Source organism: Eschscholzia californica, unplaced genomic scaffold, assembly GCF_041429995.1.
Source record: "Eschscholzia californica isolate CP2 unplaced genomic scaffold, dmEscCali1.0.p SCAF_1, whole genome shotgun sequence".
Lineage (NCBI taxonomy): Eukaryota > Viridiplantae > Streptophyta > Magnoliopsida > Ranunculales > Papaveraceae > Eschscholzia > Eschscholzia californica.
In genome coordinates, this window is record NW_028238198.1 from 53,466,792 (window position 1) to 53,470,979 (window position 4,188).

Consider the following 4,188-nt stretch of genomic DNA (forward strand, 5'->3'; position numbering starts at 1 on the left):
TTCGATCATATTTTGCTTCCGCTTAACCGGCGGCGGTAGCCGCTTCAATGACTATCGTCCGCCGGAATCACTAATTTCTTTTTCAGGTCAATATCCTATTTATTTTTTTTAGTATTCTCATTATATTTGATTCAACGAATCGTAGTTTGGATGATAATTATGTGGGAGTAGTTGCTAGTAAATAGATCATAATCAATCTAAGAAAAGATATTCAAGATGATCTTCATAGTGTTACTCGGTTCATGTTAATGGTTTATTATTCAAGTTAGTTATGTGTTGGTGGAAAATCGGTATCATAAAAGAATCGTAAAAAGGGGCAGTTTTGGCAGGAGCAGTTATTTTGTTTCTTCCCAGTTGAGAAATCTTCTCAGACGTTGATTATTACCTCAGTTTTGAGGCTGATTATTTTCTGCAATGAACTTTTGAATCCGTTGTGATTATGTTCACTAAGTGCAATCTTGTTGCCATGGGCCTCTAAACCTACAACGATTATGCTCACTAAGTGCAACCTTTTAATTAAATGACCTCTAAATCCATTGTGATTATGTCATGTTTGCTCGTTACCACTGTCCTAAATTACTTGGTTATTTGTGTTATCTACACCAAACAAAAGCTTCTTAACAACCAATCCATTACAATGAAGTATATGTCGAAGAATCGTATCATAAAGTTTCTTCTCATGAAGTTATTTCCCAAATTGAACTTTTGGTTTGATCCTCCGTTCAATTTGCGGCAGGGTAATAAGGGTAAAAGAGGTATTCAAGTCAAATATTCCTACCCAAGAAATTGAAAGGAAATATTCTCATATATATCTCCAAGATATGAATATACTAGAATTATGATTATTTCTATATCTACGTTATTTATTTCCATCCATTGTAATTCTCTTCTAGTATAAATAAATATGGAGGTGTATGGTTTTCCTCAATTCAAAACCTAAATCTTTCATGCTACATGCGGAAGGCTATTATGGGAGGGAAATGCTAAATGTACAAAGAATCTTTGACAAGATTCTTGACAAAATGCCATTTGAACGGTCCCGATCAAAGTCAACCTTTGAAAAGCTTTGATCAATTTTTGTCTTTTAGTGAAAAAGAGTCATTAAGTCACAAATTTTGTCAAGGATCTTGTACATGTAACACTCCCGATTATGGGATACCACACTTAGTCCTACGTCGCCTTGGTTAGTGTCTAAACCCTGTTATAGCTAGAGTCCATTGCACTAGGACATGGACATTTTTCTGATGAGACTGGGAGAGTTTACGACAGGTACAAACACATCAGTCCAGACAATGGTGGTTAATCAGAACACTATATCGCACAGCCGTGGGTGGTCGAGTCCTCAAAAGAAATATCATAAAAAAATTGGGAATAGTATGAATACTATTACTTTTATTTTTACAATAAATGGAGGGCCATGGTCATCCTTTTAGTATACCTTTAATTACACCTTTGTCTTTTCCCTTCATTTCCTTTAGAAATCTCTAAATAAGCCAATGCTCTTCACCTTCTCTCTCTCTCTCTGCTAAAAAGGACTAGTGAGCTTCTCTTCCAATTAGGGTTTCCTCTCAGAGAACTAATCATCTCCTAGATATACATAATTTATAGTAAAGATTGTCTTCCAATGATCAGTTAGTAAATAGTTCTCGTGATCTCGGAAGTCGGCACAAAAGAAGAAAAAAGCTTCACTGAGAACCAAAAGGTATGACTTTTACAAATCCTGGTCTCAATATTTAAACTCTGTTCAAAGTAGAATTCCTGATCAGAAAAAAAGGTAGTTGCTCAATTTCACTTTTTAAACTCTGTTCATTTTCTTTCTAATATTATCATTTCTTGCTTGTATTGTTGGGTAAGTAATAAAAGAGACACTGCTGCTTTGGAGTTGGTTTCAAATCCTGGTCTCAATAATTTAAGTGATGTACTCGTTTCCAGCCAACCAGATTCGGTTTAACCGACCAGATCTTTTTTGAGTAATGCTAATGAACAAGAAAAACTAGGCAGACTCTTGACAGAAATCTTATACGGCTTGATGTCATTCAGATCCCCTGAATCATGAATCACGGCAGATCACCTAAGATTTCTGTCTAGAGTCTACCTAGTTTTTCTTCTTCTCTAGCATTTTCAATCTTTCTAATGGTAAAATATTAGATGTTCATTGATGATGCTTTTCCTGAAAATTTGGAAGAGAGATAACCCTAAAACAGCTCAATTCTGTGAAATCAAGAAAAAGGAAGTTAGTAACCAAATTCAAGAAAGGGAAATGATAGTAACTAAATATACACAAAGAATGCTGTCTACAAACCCAAAAAACAAAACAGTTGTTTTTCTTATAAAGGAGAAGAGAAGAGGAGAGAGAATTTTATATAATAAATATATAGATAGAGTAGATGAACTGATACTAGAAAGTTAAGCTTGATAGGTTGAAAATTTGTGGACTGTTTTTCTTTTGCTGCTGCTACCAACCCTAAACCTAGATAAGATGAACTTTCCTCTTTTGATCAGGATTCAGAAATCATATAAACCAGAAAACCCATTCTACTGGGATACAACTAATCTGTTGGTTGTATTTACATCTATTTATTTATTTATTTATTTATTTACAAGTTTTCTTCATCAAATTGAAAAGAATTTGCCAAATTAAGAAGTGTAAGCTAGGGTTTAGTAGGTCCATTAACTATTTTGATCATAATACACCAAATAATGATTACATTCATTAGCTCTTAATACACCAAATAATGAAATATACTCTTGACTGCCATTAACTATTTTGATCATAATAAAAAAGGTATACAACTACCATGTAGGCCATTATTTATACCCTTAATAACCCAAGTTATAATAAATAATCATGGATTATTGTGAATCGAAAGTGAGACCTCTGGAGTTTCTGAGTAGATGCACTACAAACTGATCTAGCAGTTGTTCGCTTAGTGGGTCAATGTATCAATGATAGAATAACCTGTAACTGTCCACTTAGATAAGCGACTTTGATAGCCCGATAGAAAAAACGGAGAAGGCTTCAAGATTATGAATAATTAAGAAACAATGATACAAGTGAGGTTATTATTAATATCAAAGCTCTCAGTTACTATTGGAGTATAGACTGGCTTTAATGAAAAATACCCCCTTTTTTTACTTCATTTTTAACTAGGATGCCATGGTTATTTTGTAATATTTTTTCTTCCTGTATTTTATGTTTAAGTTATTGTAATTGTACCTTATTAGTCAATTTATTTTGTTGCAGAGACAAATATGGCTTCATCCAGTAGTTCTTCAAGCTCCCCTTGTGCTGCCTGCAAGTTCTTGAGGAGGAAGTGCATCCAAGGTTGCATTTTTGCACCCTATTTTCCACCTGAAGAGCCACAAAAATTTGTTAATGTTCACAAGATTTTTGGTGCAAGTAATGTCACAAAGCTCCTTAATGAGGTTCCCCCCCACCAAAAAGAAGATGCAGTAAACTCCCTTGCCTATGAAGCCGAGGCACGGGTGAAGGATCCTGTATATGGTTGTGTTGGGATGATCTCCTTCCTTCAAAGAGAAGTTCATCGTCTCCAAAAGGAACTCGATGCCGTAAATGCAGAACTGCAGATCCGATATGCCTGCAACGAAATTTCAACAACGTTTGCTGCACCACCTGGGACTAATATCCCGCCGACGGCACTGGTTTCTCAGCAAAGACCCATAACTAGCATGGATAGTGAAGGAGGTTCTCTTTATCCAGTTCCAGGTTTGCTTCTTCCATATCCTTCTCAATGGAATGATAATCCTTCAGGTAATATCCATGAAAGAGGAGGAGGAGGAGGAGGTGATGTTAAATGATTGGGATTCTTAGAAAGAAAACCCATATACTCATCTAGGGTTTGTCATCTTAAGTTCTTAATTTAGACTACATATATGCTAATTTAAATTGTATTTGAACTAGACTATCTATATGCTATTTAATTAATCAAAAAAGTGTCTATTAACACTTAATCATGGATCTTAGTTAATGCAAAAAAGCTATAAACGTCGATAAAGCATAGTACCAATTAGGGTAAACAAGTTCTGCTAATTTTGTGATCTTTCTTCTTAGTACAATTCTAGATGAACATAGTTATGTTTCCTTTTTATTCTTATATGTCCTTATTACTTAATTCTCTGAAAAGGATTGTTCTCTATATAAAGCCTATGCTTTAAGCTTCTCATAGA

At 34.6% G+C, this 4,188-nt stretch overlaps 1 pseudogene across 2 annotated transcripts; it reads left to right on the forward strand.

Annotated features, from left to right (window-relative positions):
- The first annotated feature begins 1,486 nt into the window (after nucleotides 1–1,486).
- On the forward strand, nucleotides 1,487–3,972 carry LOC147567599 (protein LATERAL ORGAN BOUNDARIES pseudogene; annotated as a pseudogene). Of its 2 annotated transcripts, none has more exons than XR_015237814.1 (2): nucleotides 1,487–1,702; nucleotides 3,245–3,972. The product of XR_015237814.1 is annotated as a protein LATERAL ORGAN BOUNDARIES pseudogene, transcript variant X1 (transcript). The 2 variants fall into 2 exon arrangements; XR_015237816.1 differs by lacking the exon at nucleotides 1,487–1,702 and adding an exon at nucleotides 3,010–3,054.
- Nucleotides 3,973–4,188: the final 216 nt, after the last annotated feature.